A 19,507-nucleotide genomic window follows, 5' to 3' on the forward strand; every position below is an offset into this window, starting at 1 on the left:
ATGCTTAAGCTCAAGAGAGGTAGTGTCATAGAGGGAGCCAGCCCTCTAAAGGCCCGAAGACATTGATTCAAATTCTGTCTCAGATTTTCCTCTATACCAGGACCTATCTAAGCTGTTTGATTTCTCAGAGTCTCAGGAAACATCTAAGATCTAGACAGTAATCTTCACTTTAGAGGGTCTCTGCAAAGATTAAGTGAACATCCGTGCCATTGTGACTCAGTCATAGTGAATGTCTAATGAAGGTTAGTTAACGCCTTATCATGACCCTCTTTTCTCCTGCCTCAAGAAAAGTCAAAGAAATGGAGAAGATAAGGTAAATGGTATTTCAAGGGAATTTAATGGACCTAAGAAGAAATGTTCTGAATCAACCAGAGCTATTTTGACAACCTTTATTTAGCTGGAGTGATGTGACATGTGGAAGGATTTAATTTAGTTTGGGGTTTGGGTATGATGAAACAAACCAACAGAAACAATGAAAGTAGCACTCAGCTTGGATTATTTTTTAATTGTGAAGGAATCACACATTTAAGTGCATAGCTACTCCTAAGGAAGATATTAGGAGTCAATTAGAATTGGGAAATCTCCAAAATCTAAACTCTCAGGGAAAAGTGGGAGGGAAACAATAGCATCAGAATAATGAGCCCGTGTTGTATTATGTTCTGTATATTCAGCTCTCACGCAGTTTCTGATTTAAATGAGATTTCCCTTGCATAGTAACCAGACATAAAATCTTATTCATTTGTGGTTACTGAAAAGAATCCATTTCAAATCTTCCTGTGTTGATGAAACCCTGGGAGCACAAAGAAAAGAATAATTATGAAAAATAAGGGGGACCAAAAGTGGAACTTTGGGCATGTAAGGGGTGATGTAGTTTAACTTTAAAATTTCACATGATGACATTCTCTTGAGAAGCTGAACTCTTTTATTTGGCTGCCTCTAGTTGGATGAAATAAAATGTCTGTCAGTTTACTACTGAAGCTTTTGCTGAGACACCAGCCCTGAGTGTCTTAGGGACACACTTGAAGACACTGTGTTTTGCCAGCCTTCCTTGGTGGTTTTCCCTGGGTAGGACCGTAATAAGCACATTGAGTGCAAGGTCATAATGGAAGTCAACAAGCCCTTTTCCTGAGTGGGGATGGCATGCAGAAGAATTTGTCAGCATCACCAAACAATACAATCCATTTTCAGAAAAAAAAAAAAAAAAAACAACCCATTCCTTGAGGGAGGATTTATATCTATGAGACCGTACTCAGATTAAGACTGTACTCAATTTTTTTTTCTGGAGTAAATACATTTATTGATACCCATTTTATATAGTTCAATTAAATCATCTATAAATATAAAAGCATTTTTCTTTTGACTATCACCATGGTCCCCAAAAATACTCAACAGTCAGAATCGTCTTCGGGAAGTACTCCAAGTCACACAGTTAATTTTATGTTAATTAATGGAAAAGGTATCCACCTCCAACAAAAAGAAACAATTATGAATTAATATCCTAGGTGAATATCCTAGATTAATAGTCACAGGTGACATCTGGCTTCAGAATCCCAGAGACAAAGTATGTTTACCAATATACATCGTGGTACCATGTGCTCTCTTCAACAACCAGGGGACAGTCCACTGGTGCCTTAGGGTCATTCAAAGATGCAATATACAATGGATTTACACGGCTTCTGAAGTTTGATATTCTGGAACCACACCAACTTTCCCTTGCCCTAGAAAAGCAAGCCTGGCAGCCACTTAGTGGATCTCTTGTATTTTCAGTTAAAAAGGAGAAAGTAAGTGAGCCTATGCAGAAAGTGCTGCTTGGGCAAAGCCAGGTGGTAGGCAGGTGTTTATTTTCTCCTTATGTCAAAGATTACTTCAAAAAACTGGACAGTGTATCAGTCAGCAGAATTTATTACAGAGCTAATCTCTGAAACTGAAAGCATGGACATTTCTGATCCTGAGTCCCCGCCTGTGTTACCTTGGGAGAGTTATAAGAACCATTTTCCCTTGTGACAGAGAAGCATCCAACACAAGATTGATGCTGGTCAGGCTACAGAAACTGGAAAGATAAATTTGTAATGCTAAACTGTTATCGTTCTCTGAGAGACAGACTCAGGAAATTTTCTCTTTAGATGTCATCTCACGCTCAATTTTACCCTAGAAATTACCCTAGGCTGCTATGCAACATTTTCCAACATCAATAAAGAAGGAATGTAAATGAAATATATAAATATCCTTTGCTGTAATTCAGCACTTAGAACAATTAACTACACAAACATGATGCGGTGATTGAATTTTAATTGACATGGGTATTGAAATTACACACTGAAACTGACTACACTTCAATAAAAAAATTTAAAAAAGAAATTACAATAATTTAAAAGTGATTTTTATGTAAAGAAAAACAGCTGGGAAACATGTAGCAATACATACGTTCCTTCGCAGCTATTTATTCAGCTGTTTATTTTATGTGCTTGGGTGACAAGTACTACAGATTGTGCATTTTTGTTAAGAGAATAAAAGAAAACTTACAGTCAAAGACAAATATCATGTGATATCACTTATACGTGAAATCTAAAAAAGTGCTACCAATGAACTTATTTACAAAACAGAAATAGACTCACAGACATAGAAAACAAACTTAAGGTTACCAAAGGGGAAAGAAGGGTGAGGGACACATTAAGAGTTTGGGATTAACAGATACAACTTACTGTATATAAAATAGATAAATAACAAGGTCCTACTGTATAGCACAGAGAACTATATTCATTATCTTGTAATAACCTATAATGAATCTGAAAAGGAATATCTGTATCTATATCTATATATATATTTCTGAATCATTTTGTTGTATACCTGAAATTAACAAAACATTGTAAATAAACTATACTTCAAAAAAATAAACAAAAAAGAGAAAACTTACATTGATTAAAAAATATTATGTCTAAGTGTAAGCTTAAAGATGACGTAATAAAGTTAATGTTTATCATCCTGTTACTACACTTCAGATTGAGATTTGCAGAGAACTGGGAAAATATTGACACAGGAAAATGAAGGAGAGAGAGTGAAAATAATTTGAAGTTAATTATATGTGTAATTAATTGTAAAAAGTGGTGCCTTTCTTACTCATAATAATTAGATTAATAGATACACTTTTAGTTTTCTTCAGTGCATGTAAATTATCTCAAAAATGGACTTTTGGGGAGTCTAGGGGAGCATAGCTCAGTGGTAGAATGCGTGTTCAGCATGTCCGGGGTCCTGGGTTCAATCTCCAGTACTGCCATTAAAAGTAAAGGGAACCCTCCTACCCTTCTGGTGGGAATGCAGTTTGGTGCAGCCACTGTGGAAAACAGTGTGGAGATTCTTCAAAAGACTTAGAATAGACTTACCATATGACCCAGGAATCCCGCTCCTGGGCATCTATCCAGAAGGAACCCTACTTCAAAAAGACACCTGCACCCCGATGTTCATAACAGCACTATTTACAATAGCCAAGACATGGAAACAGCCTAAATGCCCATCAACAGATGACAGGATAAAGAAGAGATGGTATATTTATACAATGGAATACTATTCAGCCATAAAAACCAACAACATAACGCCATTTGCAACAACATGGATGTTACTGGAGAATGTCATTCTAAGTGAAGTAAGCCAGAAAGAGAAAGAAAAGTACCATATGAGATCCCTTATATGTGGAATCTAAAAAAAACAAAAAACAAACAAACAAAAAAACTATAAATACAAAACAGAAACAGACTCATAGACAGAATACAAACTTGTGGTTGCCAAGGGGGCGGGAGGTGGGAAGGAACAGACTGGGATTTCAAAATGTAGACTAGATAAACAAGATTATACTGTATAGCACAGAGAAATATATACAAGGTCTTGTGGTAGCTCACAGTGAAAAAAAAATGTGACAATGAATATATGTATGTTCATGTATAACTGAAAAGTTGTGCTCCACTGGAATTTGACACAACATTGTAAAATGACTATGACTCAATAAAAAAATGTTAAAAAAAAAACAGCATTGTACGTTCAGATAAAAAAGAAAGAAAGAAATAAACCTAATTACCTCCCCCTCCAAAAATAAAAGATTAAAAAAGTAAATAAAATCAAATAGATCTAGGGGGGCAGTGTTAATAATTGATAAAGGGAAAACTAAAACTCCTCAATTTCTATAGTAAATATTTTATTTCCATAAAATAAATCCTTGTTACACTATAAATGATAGAATAAGGACACTGGGTTCCAGGATAAGTGAAAAATGTGCTAACTAATGGACCTGAATTTTAAGTGATTAATTTCTGGACAAAGATCACACAATGTACTTGCCAATATTTTTAAAAAATATATGAAATCATGTTGATAAGCTTTGAAGATTTGGTGAAAATAGTGCATATGAGAGATAAGTAATATTTCCCCCAAGTTTCAGACATGATTGAACAGGGAGTCTATAGGTTAGAAATTATCGAACTAAATGTGTCACCTGGCCAAGTTATAAGGTGATTTACTAAAGAGACGAGCATACCAGTAAGGAAAGAAAACAGTGGGGTCACCTGAGTCTGTATCACATTCACATAACAGTCATTTCAAAATAATCCCATCGCTTTCTATGACAGACACTCTAGACAGGAAATAGGGGGAATGCACCTGATATGATATTTCTATATGTCATCATTATCTCTCTTGATTTCATTAGAACCCACATGGAGAAATTTTACTGCAATTATTTACTGTAGCAGCTGGTTAAGGTACCATTCTCACTTGTTTAGAAAAGAAGAGGTGCTTCCTTGGAGGCATGTTTCTAGTAGTAAGTGGCAGAGTTCTAACACCAAACATGATCATGGTTTTATCAGTGCTATGAACACTGAAGTCATCCATAGAAATTTTATACCAAAACTAGTATATTTGGATAAAGAACTGGAAAAAAATTAAGAAGTCTTGAATAACTTGGTTGTTACCTCAAATCTAACAAAGAAGAAATACTACAGCTGGGTCCAAAAGTATGAATGTATTAAAAATATGGCAGTGGGGACAAGTCTTTGAATGAAAACTTGTGAATAAGACTTAGATTTTTAATTCCACTGACAGTCATTTTAGTGTAAATCAATTATGTGATATGATTATCAAAAATGTTAATGTTAACAGATGTCCTTAGTAAAAGCAAAGCATCAAAATGGGAGTGGTGATGACCTTAGTCAACTCTAAAATATTGAGAATGTACCAGCAATATGGCGTGTCAAGGACACTTAGCTATAGCTAATTCCAGTACTTTTAAGTTAATTTATATTTCTGTTAGCTGCATCATGATATATTCATTCAATGGACAAAGCTAATACCTGTAACTCTCTCACTCATCCCTGACATAACCTCCACTCATTTCTTCCCTCATACCTTACCCCCTACCTCATCCATCTTTCTGGGGTCAGAACAAAGTTCACTTTTTCCGAGTAAAGTACCTTGCTCTAATAGGTTCAACTAGTCCCTACATTTTTTGAAGCCATAAAATACTTCAACATCTGTCAGTATCTCATTTAACAGATTATGTTATAGTTAGAGGCAACATGGCGTAGTTGTTAAAAACAGAATCTGGAATCAAACAAATTTGGGAAGCTATGTAATTGTATGTGTTTAGTTACTTCTTTAGTAAAATATCCATAATATTGCCCATTTCTTAAGCTTCAAAGGAGGATGAAATATGTTAAAATGTATAAATGCAGCTTGGTGTAATGAAGATAACTCCACACCAAAGATGGAGGTGGGAAACCTAGGACTAAACCATACCACTTGTATTAAATATAGAGTTGCTTAATCAGCATGTTTTATTTTCTGAACACCCTACCTGACTTGTAATTTGAGAAACCACCCTCATTTTACACAGAGCTTTTGCAACTTTTAAGAGGTTTTATACACACTAAAGGGTCTAGGACAGTTCTTGGCATATAAAAGGCTTTGAATAAAGATTAGTTGAGTCTCAGTTCTAAGTGCTCACTAAGTGTCCATTAAATAAATCGTATTTGATTTCTGCACTCACTTTTGTAGCAGAAAAACACAAGTTATCAATAAATTATTTAATAAAATCTTTTTATTAAAAAAGAAAATACAGCTTTTATGCAATGTCCTTGGGACAGCACTCATTCTTTTCAACCTCTCATATCTATATGAAAACCTTTCTGGTGCTATATAATGGAAATTGACATTTCGATGACCCTAAAGTATTTTAAGATTCTTAACTATCAAAGAGATATTACATTGCACCCAGTATACAATATCTGCAATGCCAGAAAAGAAACAAATATTTAACATCATTCTATAACCTTGATTTATAAAAACAAGGCTTATTTAATATTCAAGTAATCAGAACTTCTGGTTGACTAAACTGCTGATCTTTTCAGAATTGTATTTAATTTGCTGATGTACTTTTGTGACCAGACCAGTGGTATATGCTCTTTCTTTTAAAAATTAAAGTATAGTTGATTTACAATATTGTATTACTTTCAAGTGTACAGTCAAGTAACTCAGTTAACTAATTTACCATATTAATCTTTGCTCTAAGGACATCTTTTGAGACACTTTGAAAACGAATGCATATATCTTGTCTTTTAAATTTTAATATATTAGATTTTTATGCAATTAAAATCACTTATTGGACATTTTCAATAAAATACCAGCATTGTATTGCAAAGCATCTGTGTAATAAACTTCACTGCATCTTTTTTCCTGTTACTGAAATTTGATGTTGTCTTCAATTTGGGGTATTATAGGTAATGCTTCCACGAATGCTTCTGTTTATAAACCCTTTCCTGGATCTCTGATTATTCTACTTGAATAGACTCCTTGAAGCAGAACTACTAAGTAAAATTAATGAACATTTCTTAACATGCACGATTATGTTATTGCTCCCTAATACCGTTAGAGAAGAGTAAAAGATTAATTGGTTCCTCACTACCTTCTGAGCAAGAATATTTCTTTTCCAATGTGTTTATTCAATGGCTGAAAATGATCTCATTGTTTTAATTTCTGTTCATGTGATTACTAGAATTTTTATTGACTGTTTCCTTGTTTTCTTCTCATAATTTTCCATCCATATCCACTCCCCTAGCACGTTATTGCTAATTGAGAATATAATAGACTTAAATTGTGTTAATGATCAGAAGACATTTAGAAAATTGAGTTCAATGTAAGTTCTTATATTTCTTTCTCACCTCTAGCCAAAAAAATGTGTTTGTACATACACGTGCTTGTAAATTTATGTATATTTAATACTTTAAATATTCTTATAAATAACCATTATGTATGTATACATACATACATTTCTACATACACAGATATGTGTATATATGTATATGCATATATAAGCATACATGTGTGCATGAATTGATTTATTCAGAAAATACATATACAGTATCATATAGAAAGTTCCAATGACATATATGAAAAAAGGTAAGACACATTCTCTGGTTTTAAGCTAAAAATACTAGAAATACACCACTAAAATGCAAAGCAATGCTATAAATTCTATAAGCTAAATATGGGCAGTGTTTTTCATATATTAAAAATTTGATAAATTACTTTCAACAGCACCTTGTTTAAAATAAGGTGGGAAGATGGAGTCGATAAAGTGTACACACACATACACACACACACACACACACACACCAATTTTCCAAACAAAATTCGAGCATTAGCTTTGATTATTTTTCTTGTCCTCACCCCCAGGACCAGTACAATTTGATGAAGAGTGAAAATGAAAATATGAGGATTCGTCAGACCATGAAGATTTTCAAGGTGGTCACGACAAGCATTAATGTAACATGGAGCCTTTCCGTTGTGGGGCTTCTGCAGCTGTAGAGGCTGCACACTTATGAAGCTGCCTCACCCGTCACTGCCATGAACCCAGTAAGTCAGGTCCAACTCATCTTGCTTCATTAATAATACTCACATCATCCATCGAGCTCTATCTCAATTTCTTTCTCTTCATATAGTCTACCATATTCTACCATCATCTCTTGCCTAAACTTTTGCAAATTAGGCAGATAGGATGATTGTTCATTAACATGAATGCTTAAATTTCGTGCCATTGTGAGAGCTTTACACTTTGAGCGTAGAAACAGAGAGATCAGAACAGGAGGCCAATATAAGGAAGGAGCTTGGTCTGGTGGGGACACTTGCCTACATCTTCTAAGACTTAATAGATAGCTGAAATATATTGATTGAATAAATGATGGTCGATTATCACTCTGAGTGCTGTATTGCAAGATGATGAAGCTGTGGTCAATTTATAGCTTTAGTCTAGAAATAAATCATGATTACCTTTAACTCGGTATAAGAATAGAAAAGAGAAAGGTAAATGTATTATATAGATATTTAGAGAAATAATTAACCATAATATAATGCAGCTAGGAATGAATCAACTTTCAAGCTTAGTCCTGAAAAAAAAAAAGCACTATCATTAGTAGGAAAAAAAAAAAGAAAATAGTAATATCTGGTTGGGAAATATAATAGATTGGAGTGCACTGACTGGGGTGTTAGCCAGACACCATGAGGAATCATACAAAGGTCACTTGACAACAGGAAACCGCAGGTTGAAAAATAGATTCAAGGGGAAGACATAATTTTGCAAGTCATCTGCAGAGAGTAACACTAATGGTCAAAGCTGTTACAGCCCCTAAAGGACACGAGAAAAGTTTCTTCACTGATCATTGATGAAGACATACTAGGTGGTGAAAGAGGGAAGGAGAGAGGAAGGAAGGGATGGGAGAGAGGAGAGAAAAGAAGAAGTCAGAGAAGATGGTTAGAAAACTCTACTCATCTTAAACTGATAGGTTAAAAAATATCATTTTTTAAACAACAACCAAATCTTATATCTCAAGGAACCAGAACAAACAAAACCCAAAATTAGTTTATTTGTGTCTTTTTTTAGATCAACTATACTTCAATTAAAAAAAAAGCAAATTTAGTCAAAAGAAAGAAGTCATAAATTTCAAAGCAGAAGTAAATTTAATTTTATATTGCTAATTGGTAAACAAAATTTTCTCATGTGTAGAAAAGCTGGCAATGTAAAAGTTGGAAACTCAATGATAGTGTGGTCACTATGGAAAAATGTCTGATTAAAAATAGCTCAGATAAACCCAGCAGAGATTGGCATAGTCAATAGTATGCAAAATTGGCAAATAAAGTGTTATACTTTTATTTTAATGCATGAGAAGTTTGTTCTTCACTTGAGAATATGAAATCAGTTGTACTTTACCACTTACTTGCTTATTGAGTTGTTTATAAAAGGATTTCCAAGTAGTATGCACGTATAGTTAATAATGAAGAAAGTCAGAGATTGTATTTAAGGCAATAAATTGAAATATGAACTCTATTATAATCTTCTGTATGCATAGGTGTATGTGTGTTTGAGTGCACAATAGTAAGGTCGGCTGCTATATATTAAAGTTTATTTATATTGCTACCTTTAAAGAAAACTTGAATCATCACAGAAAGCCTGATTATTTTTAACTCAAACAAAAATTTATAGAGGCCATCAACCCCATAAAGAACAGAACAAGCTAAAAAGAGAACAGTATCTCTGAAGTATTGTCTAGAAATGTGTGTCCAAAATAAATTTCATATTTCCAGTGTTAATTCAGGATCCTAGGAAGACTAGTTAGATCAGAAGGGGTTTCATTTACCTGTATCCCAGGACACCTTATGTTATTATTCTTTTCTGTTTCTACTGCAAGTCAGTGGTGTGTGGCATGCTGGAATCATTTTTCTGCAGGGCTCTTGGATCATATAAGCCCTGTGCTTTTGGTTGCCATAGGCTGTAGGAATTATATGACAGGCTCAGGAGAGCAGTGAAAATTCAAGCTTTAAATTCATTGCTTTACTGAGTGTTTGGCCCTTAGAGTAGACACGTAAAACTCTAGGTACTGTTAGATTGTTAGCAGAATACTGCAGTCCTACTGATAACACATATGTAAGCCTCATCATTGTCAGAAAGGAACTGCCACGGCCCTTCTTTGCCTATCTAAAGGTTCCCCAAGCTGCCAATACTCACATTTTATAGTTGGCAGTTTGACACATACTGTCCCTAAACGTATGTTCTGCCCATCGTTACTAACTAGTCACTATTGACATTGATGATTTTCTCATCTCATTCTTCAAGCCCAAACCTCTCCTTTCTAAAGTCTCCTAAATCTTTCCTGTACAATTCTATGTTTTGAATTTTACTCTGCACATAAGAGGAATCTAATGATACAACTTCTTTTTATTATTAAATAAGCACTGATCCTATTTAATCAACCATTTCTGAATTTCACCTACAACTTCACTGATTATATTGCATAATAGACTTTTTTACTGTAAAATCCGTTCTTTCCAGGAGACTTGAAAACAAATGCTTAGATTTTAGATAGAGATCAACTTGGGTCATATACTGGCATTGCCACTTGTTTAGTGTGTTGACATTGAAAAGGACTGACTCTCAGTTTGCTTATCTTTTGATGTTGTAGTTGCACATTTCTGGATAAGAAGTTGTGATTACATACGCTGAAGGAGATAATTTGTATGATTCATCTATTACAGGATATGGTATCACAGTATGTACTCAGTCAATTAGTTATAAAAATAGACATAACCTCTCAGTTACTATTATGATTTTACCAAAGTCTCTCTCTGTCTCTCTCTGTCTCTCTCTCTCTCTCTCTATATATATATATATACACACACACACAAACATACACACACACACACACAAAACACACCATCTTCCTAAATGTTACTGAGTTCAAAGTGATTGTAACAAAGAAGATAAATTACAAAAGGAAAACAGGTTATGATGTGGGATGATAGTAACATGGTTCATTTGTTGACATCTTGTGCTACTGAGATTACCTACGTGTCTAAAAAGTGAAAGGCAGGACTAAAGAAGGGATCTGTGTCCATCCACAATCTGTTCAGGGAAGATACAGATTTTCTCTATTTCAGAGTTCCAGAGGACAAAAGTCAGTGCCCAGAGATAAAGGGGATTGGTTTGCCAATCACAGAACCTGTAGAGCACAACAGTGAATGTGTGAAACAGAGAAAAATCCAGAAAAGGAACACAAGTAAAAAGAAGCAATTCACTTGTTGAGTGTTTCCTGCAAAATCATCACTATTTACATTGAAAGTCATTATGGTAAACTTGCTCAATTATTTTAGGACATTATCGGTGTTGCTTCTTCCTAATTTTGACTGATTTTGATATATTAGGATGTGGAAAGAAAGATGAATGTGTACTGATGCCATTGGAAAAGATTCAAACAATTTGTTGATGTTTAAGAAGTGAAAAAGTTACCTACAGAATACAAAAGTCGTGTAAACCTGCAAACTTTTATGAAAATTACAATCTATATAAGTATCAGTATGTGGCCTTGTGTCTCTACCTGGAAGTGTACTGGAGGGTTGTAGGTGGAAGATGGAAGTAAGAATTTTCTATTACAGCTTTAATCTGCTGGAGAAATATCACACTACTTTATAAGTTGTTCCGTCTTTAAATTTACAACACAGACCTCAAGTATACAAATGGCTTTTCCTAGTAATTGTACTGTATTTCCAAACTGCTTTTTTTTTTTAAATTTTCTAAGATGACCATTTCTAAGCATCTCGTCTCTTTATTCTACATCTTTTTTTTTCTGTTCTGTCAATGAGTGACCTGCAATCAATTCCATTTAAAAAATAGAAATAAAAAATAACTATTTTCTTGTCAGAAAATCTAGCAAACTATTTGCATCTAGTATATTACATTCTTAATCTCTCCTCATATCACAGTGATAGGTAAACTCTTATCTAAGGTCAAACACTTTACTTTTGCTCTTGATCCAATATGCTATATATTATCCTTGATTTCACACCTTTTTTTACTGAAGTATAGTTGATTTACAATGTTGTATTAGTGAGTCAGTTTTATATATATATATATATTCTTTGTCATTATAGGTTATTACAAGATATTGAATATAGTTCCCTGTGCTATACAGTAGGACCTTGTTGTTTACTTGATTTCACACTTTTAATCTTCTAGTTCATCAACAAGTCCACAAAGTATTCTGAATCTGACTGGATAGCTTTTTACTACTTCACTAGTCCAAGCCACCATCCTCTCTCACCGGGACTCCAGCAACAGACTCCTAAGGTATCTGCCGTTTTTCACAAAGAAAACAGAAGGACTATTACATCAGAATCAAATCCTCCTATTTTGGCAGTTGGACATGTCCCTGACTCATCTTCTTGTTTTCTTTACATACATGAAAACTAAAGGAAGGCTTAAATATCCATCTTTTTCCACTTACATAATTACTTTAGTCAGCCCTCCCTCTAAAGGGAGAGGTAGATTGGAAAGAATAACTTAGTTGTATAGTAACCTAATGTTTTATATACACTGTTCAACTTTATTTTTTATAAATATGAAAAGACTATTGAGAATCAGGAAGCATTTGAGAGAAAATCAAATCATAAACAATAAAATCTAAGATGGAGCGAGTAATAACCTTGAAAATAAACAGATAACCTTTGGGATAAAATACACTTAAACATTAAAAAATAAATAGATGGGCTGGATAATAGAATGGCCATACTAAAGAACAAACTGATCATCTGGAAGAAAAAGCCTGAGAAATTTATCATGCTGAAAAAGTGACTACAAAGACATAGACCACATCAGTATAAAAATAAACAGGTGGTATATCAAATTCCACTGTCTAGGAGTTTCAAAAAAATAAAACAAAACAAAAACAAAAGAAAAATAAATTTGAAGGGTAAATAAAATAAATAAATTTTCCATGTGATTCAGGAAAAATACAAATCTTTAAGCTGAAGTCATCTGCTTAATTCTGAAATGAAATCTGAAATGAAATTGTGAAATAAATTCTGAAATGAAGTCAGAAAAAAGACATTAAGAAAACAATCCTATTTACAATTGACTAAAATAGAATAAATGCCTTGGAATAAACCTAACTAAGGAGGTAAAAGATCATAAAATAGTAAGACACTGATGAAAGAAATTGAAGACCACACAAACAGATGGAAAGATACACCATGCTCACAGATTAGAAGAATTAATACTGTTAAAATGACCATGTTACTGAGGGCAATCTACAGTTTCAATGTTATCCCTATCAAAATACTAATGCCATTTTTCACAGAACTAGAACAAATAGTTTTAAGATATACAGAGAAACACAAAAGACCCTGAACAGCCAAAACAACTTGAGGAAGAAGAATAGAGCTGGAGGTATTATGTTTGCTGATTTCAAACCATACTACAGAGCTCTAGTAATTAAAACAGCATGGCACTGGCACAAAAACAAACACATAGATCAATGGAAAAGAATAGAGATCACAGAAATAAGCCAACACTTATATGGTTGGTTAGTCTGCAACAAAAGAGGCAAGAATATGCAATGAAGAAAAGACAGCTTCTTCAATAAATGGTGTTGGAAAAATTGATCAGCTACATGCAAAAGATGCTATATTCATGGTAAATCTGTTGTATGAATGAATAATTTAATGGGCACTGCATCTTTCTAATACAGACATAAAAATATGTATTAAACACTTTCTTTTCAAAATTGTAATGAAAATTTGTAACTTGAAGTTAACTTAGAAAAAAGTCATGCTGCATTTATAAGAAAAATTATAAATTGTTTGAAAGGGCTTAAAAGATGCACTTTTTGATAAAAATTTAAAAAGTAAATTCCTAGGTAAATACTTTAAGAATGTCACACAACCACACACACACACACAAAAATTAATAGAATTTTTTTTTAACTCAGCAGATGAGATCAATTTCATTTCAAGATTGATTCACTGGATGTATGAAGATAATTTTGAAAAAGAGATGTATTGAATTGACCTAGAAACATCAAGTACATTTTGAAACTAAAATTTGAAATATTTTAAACATAAGTAAATTATTCAATGCAATAAAAAACAATTCAGAAATAGATACAAGATTTAAAATTTAATATACAGCAAGTGCCATTGAAAATTAGAAAAGGGAAGAGTTATTCAGTTAACTATATCGGATCAATTTGCAAATCATTTGGAACAAAAATTAAATCCTGATTCTAATCTGACAAATAATAAGTACAGTCACTAGGAGTAAATACTTAAAAATTAGGGTGTTGATTTAGACATTTTTCCATGAAAACACAGTACTGATCTGATCTATGCATGACAAATTTGTTGAATAAATAAATTGTTTTATAAAAATGAGCATATTAAAATGATGAGAAAAATATAGCTAAATATCCATAAAATCATTGAATGTGGGAGGAATTTTTGAGCATGACTCAAGGTAGAGAAACAATAAAGTAAATGTACATGGAATAAAATACCAGAGTGAATAAATTAGAACAAGCAAGACAAAAAGACAAAAAGACAAAAAAAAGTAGATGCTAAGATAAAAGATTTTTATTAAATAGTTTCAAGTGAAATACCTTAGTGGAAATAGTGGTGTGGGTGTGGGTGTATAGATGATCTGTCTATAAACCAAGACTTACGGGACAAATTAGGCCTTCCGTCTATTTTTTGTAATGTATATGGGCTAAGAATATATATTTTTTAAATTTTTAATGGTTAAGAAAAATACCAGGAGGAACATTTAGTGAAATGTGATTATATGAAATCCAAATTTCAATGTCCATAAATAAAGATTTATTGGAATACAGTCATGCCCGTTTGATTATAGTCTTTAGCTGCTTTTATGCTCCAGCAGAACAGAGTAGTTTTGACAGAGACCATATGGCCCACAAAGCTGGAAACATTTACTATTTGGTCCTTTACAAGGAAAAAAAAAAGATTGGCTGATCCCTGTGTAGACATATCTTTTGTGAGTTTTGTAATCCATACCACATCCCATCAATGTGGATAGGCAAAACTTGACTAAGTTTCATATATAAATATTCTAAACTCTATAGGACTTCTGGATATCCATCTTTTGTGTGTGTGTGATGACAATGCCAGTTTGCTTTGGGGACTGTGCAATATACAAGTATAATTATAACTGAGTATTAGGAAAAAATATACATGGGGAAAATAAGTGTACATGCATTTGAGATAATTACTCATGTTTGCTATTTTTTGGGTTGCACTGAATTTCTGAGAACAAGCTTTATCTTCTATTTTAATTAAACTAAACACTTAATTACATTTCTAGTATTTTGTCAGCAGAAATGAATCTACAAATGTAGAGTGAAAAATTATGAGAGCTGGTCTTTAATGTCCCATCACAAACAGAGCATGTTATGGGCAATCTGTTCTTTGAGGGTACATAACAACCATGCTTCCCATGAATGTTAATTCCTCGAAAGCATTCAACTACAGTACAGAACTTTTTTTCACTTTCAGCTAATATCTATCAACTAAAGTCCAAAATCTTGAAAGTATATCATATTTATGATAAAAACCTGACCCTCAGGGTTTTAATTTCCAGCACAAGAGAATTCAGTAAGTGATTGGATAGTGCAGACTAAATACAAAGTTTGCTGCCAAGCAAAGAGTGCTCTACTCAAATTCATATCAATAAAATTTTTAAGTGTTTGTATAATTTTATTTTATTTTCAGTAGTCAATATGTCTAGAGCAATTTACTAGGTGCTATGGAGAATAAATAGTATCTGCCAAAAAGTACTTATAATAATAATTAGATGAAGACTTGTAAATGTGAAAATGGAAATAAGAAAAACCTCATATGCAATGAGAAATGTTAGTGTAGAGAGGTGTATGTCATAGAACGGTTTTCTCCCGTCAGCTCTCCTGGAGGATTACACACGTCAGTATAGCACGTGGACTCCAAAATCTCTTCTTAGGTTTGTGTACTCAGAAATCAGATTCTGTCGTCAACTAAGAACAAGCCAGTTTCTCAGGACCAAACTGCCATTAACCAAGCTCACAAGACCGATGTATGAAACCAGAATGGTGATGGGTTCATCTCTACAGAGAACTATGACTGCTTAAGAAGGACAAAACAGCAAGTTCTCACACGAGTGTATTCTCCCCCGATGAATAAGGAAAAAGTCAGATCTTAATGTCAAGGTAGCTTTGTGAGAACAGAAGGAGAGCAAAGGAAGTAATAATATCATTGAAATACTGAATGGCATTGAACTAGATAACCTAATTCATCTTCCTTCAAAATATGGTAACACCTGGCCAGGGCAACCCATTTGTGAATGGATAATACTAGTATTTGGTCCTTATTCTTTGTTTCCGAGGCGGGTAGTAGCCCAATCTCAAATATACATTATTTCAAAAATTTAATACATTTAACATGGTTACATTTATATTTTGCTGAACTGAAAGCTGTTCTATCTATCTTCTCCTTGGGTGATGTGTCAACAGAACTCTCAGGTACTTATATAAGTAAATGATGGGACAGTTTGTATCCCCCATTTAACCACATGTGTTGGAAAATTGTGTATACATTTACATATTTTAACTTTCTACCATTTCTTTAGATTATTCTTATTTGGCTTTTGCTACCTTTATCCCACCCATGAATCTCTTATAAACCTTTGTATACAATTCATTGTGATGAACACATTTTAATCATTATTATTTAAATTTTCAGTAGTACTGATCATGTCAAAAAAAAAAAGTCCTCGTCTTAAGCAAAAATACAAACAAACAACACATTTTCCCTTAAGTTTTGAGACAAAGTTCATTTTCAGTTTTTACTCCCATCTCTCTAGTTGCTCCTTTTCAAACTCCTTTGCAGTGTGCCCTTCCCTATGTTTAAATGTTGGAATTCATGACTGTCTCTTTTCCTTACTTAGTACTCAAACACATGCAGTATTGTCAGAGACCAAACTTCACATAGTTTTATGCCAATGACACTCCCATGTGTAACCCTAGCCAATGCTTTTGTTCCAAACTGTACATCCAACTGCCTATTTCAATATCTCCTTGGATGTTCCTACAGTAACAAAAATATACCATTTCAGAAGTAGAATAATGATCTCCTTCTCCCCTAAATCTGAATTTCACCCTATATTATCCTATTTCAGTGAATGGTATAATTACTGATCTGGTCATAGTTATTGATCTGATTCAAGGATCCAGGGGTCAACTTTTTATTTCTACTCCATCTCAACCCCCACAACACTTAGTGTATCATTATACACTATCATTTGGCCTTACAAATAGCATTCCATTCCATTTATTGCCTTCTATCTCTACAGACACCTTTCTTGCCCAGTTTATCTTCATCTTTCCTCTAAATTACAGAAATAATTTCTTAATTGGCTTCTGCATATAAACTGTTATCCCCGTTCAAACCATTCTGCTCACTCTATCAGAATTACTTCTAAATAAAAGCCTGATGCTTATTGATCACCTCATTAACATCCTTCGACTGATTTAACTATTTTTAGAGTGAAGAGGGAGGTTCTTACTTTGACATTTAAGACCCAGTATCATTATTTACTTATTGTTTAAGAATCTGGAATATGCCTCAGACAGTGTGAGTTAAATATTTTAATTGTTCAACAAGCACTGAAATCTGTCTCATTGATACACCTTCTGAAAAAAGAAGCTGTATAGTTACAAGGATGAAGTGTTTAGTTCTAAATAATGGAATCCAAAATAACTTCAAAGAAAAGTTGGCATAGGAAGGAGAATTTTCTTATGAGAAGCAGTTGGAAAAGCTATTTTAGTCCAAGAAGTGGGGGCATGGCCAAAAGCGCAGTTAGCACGGTGAAGTGTTTCATTTGGACTAGAAGGGATCAAAAGTGGGCATGACACCAGGAGAGTCCCATTTGTAGGGTTCTTATCCTAACCATTTTCATGCTTGTCACCAAAGCACTCTCCCTGAAGCAAATTCTTTTTGCTGCTTTGTAGTGATGTAACAGAACTTCTCTGTAGTCATCGATTTAGATCCCACAAGAATGGGCAAAATAAAAAGAGACTTTACTTCATTCTTTTACTTGGAGGACATATCAAGAGGCTTCCCAAGGAGACTAAAATCAATTCTGAACTTCTCATTTGCATATTCTCACATAAGAGTGTCCATAAGGACTCTTACATTGCCTATTAAAGTAGATAAAAATATTTGAGTAAATATTGAATTAAGACAATGTCAAAATGACAACTAAATATTTCTGGTAGTTGTAAGGAATACCTTAGAGTGTGAAAACATGTGTACTATATTCAATACACTTTATATTTCTTGCCTATGTCAGTGACACAAGACCTTAAGAGAAATATAATTGTCATTCCTGTGAAGTTCTGAGTGTGTGTTTGAGACATTACCTGAAATTTCAGTGTTTCTGGCATCATCCATATTTTTAGGAAAAAAAACTAGATTGGAAAGAGATTTTCAGTATTATTCAGGTTCTTTTTACTCTTAGAAGTTAAGGTTTGACTTCCCTAAACAAATACAATGAAGATTGGAATTCATCCTGAATGGCTTTAAAAGTCCAGAAATAATGAAAGTTTTAAAATAAAGTCACTGGAACTAACTGTATTTAAAAACACTAACCGTGAACAGCTTTATCAATGATATACCATCAGTTGCACCTTTTCCAATGTTTGTGTGTATTTGTTTATATTTTTTAAAGTGCTTTGTAAGGTGTTGAGATGTTTTGGGGGCAACAAGAAATACTGAAGAATTGATCACCCCACTATCTTAAAAAATGTCTACATAATATTAGTTGTCTCATTTTTCATTCTTCAAAAGGACCATTAATTCTCAATGCCATTGATATTGTTCCAATAAAGGTTCTTTATGAATTGGATGTTTTCTATAATTAACAAATAATAATCATTTGGGATTGCTTTCATAGCATTCAGAGCTTTTTAATATCCTTATTCCAACTACAGGACTGTAGATGTCTCACTGGCATTTGAATGTTTTTGAAAAATTTTTATAACTATAACATTTTGTAATGCTACTAAAATTTTATTAATATTTGCTACTAATAAGATGTCATTATTTTTATAAATGGATCTGAAAAAGGAAAACTTTAATAATTTGTCAACTTTCACATGATTTTAACTCATAAGCATGTTCATTATATAGCTATATATATCTATATGTCTATGAACTTAATTGTAATTTGTGAAGTTATAATACAGTTCTTATTGCAAAGGCAATCTACATAGGGGAAGGGGGTGCTAGATAGTTCAACCACAGCAGAATAACATCACTAGGGTCCCTGGTTCAGTGTGGGGAATGCTCTCACTGGGCCCACAGCTCACGGGGCTCTTTTCTCACTGAGTTCCTCTTTCACTGGGTTCTCTCTGTAGTTCTTAGTAGAGTTTATATGAATGGGCTTATAGTTATGACCCTGGTAAGTTCTGTATTACAGACAAAAAATAGGGCTTAACTTATTTAGATGACCGACATATTTAGAAGGTCTTTGATTCTTTTTGTGTCTAGGACATTAGGGAAGATAAAGATTATTTTTAGGGCGTCTTAGTATCTGATTCAGTTTACTTGTATATTTACATCGATTGGCTAATATGATGAATTGATAGATACCACCCAT

At 33.4% G+C, this 19,507-nt stretch overlaps 1 protein-coding gene across 2 annotated transcripts in view; it reads right to left on the reverse strand.

Annotated features, from left to right (window-relative positions):
- The window catches only part of CDH18 (cadherin 18), a 627,896-nt gene that overhangs the window by 424,061 nt on the left and 184,328 nt on the right, over positions 1-19,507 (reverse strand). The gene's annotated exons all lie outside the window — the stretch shown is intronic.

Source organism: Camelus ferus, chromosome 3 (genome assembly GCF_009834535.1).
Source record: "Camelus ferus isolate YT-003-E chromosome 3, BCGSAC_Cfer_1.0, whole genome shotgun sequence".
In the NCBI taxonomy this organism is placed as follows: domain Eukaryota; kingdom Metazoa; phylum Chordata; class Mammalia; order Artiodactyla; family Camelidae; genus Camelus; species Camelus ferus.